Source organism: Lipotes vexillifer, unplaced genomic scaffold (assembly GCF_000442215.2).
Source record: "Lipotes vexillifer unplaced genomic scaffold, Lipotes_vexillifer_v1.1 scaffold584, whole genome shotgun sequence".
Lineage (NCBI taxonomy): Eukaryota > Metazoa > Chordata > Mammalia > Artiodactyla > Lipotidae > Lipotes > Lipotes vexillifer.
The window spans coordinates 16,768-17,211 of record NW_006783036.1 but is presented as its reverse complement, the minus strand read 5'-3'; positions in this window follow the sequence as shown (position 1 = coordinate 17,211).

Here is a 444-nt window from a genome sequence, read left to right as displayed (position 1 = left end):
TGCGGCGCGCACCCACCCTCGCCCGGCGGCAGGCCTGAGCGCGCCGGGGCCTGTTGAGGCCGCCGGCAAAGCAGCGCCGGGGCGGGCCTGGGGCGAGCGAGGAGATTTCGGTCTTGGCGGCCCGGAGGAGGCTCCAGGCAGCCCCCGAGGGAGCCAGGGCGGACAGAGCGGAGGCGCGGGGCAAGCGAGCGTCCTGGGTCCCCGCGCGAACGCGCGCCGGAGAGGACCGCGACCGGGTTCCCAGGCCGGACCCCATCCCGGGCACAGACGGGGTTCCCCGTGGTGCCTTTTATTTGCACAATACTCTGCGAGGTAGGTACTGCTATGGTTCCCATATTCCAGATGCGAAAATCGAGGCACAACTGGGATTCGCACCCAAGATCCAGACGCCGCCCCCAACTCACGTAGAGGTTTGCACAGAAACAGTTGGTGCGTCATGACCTG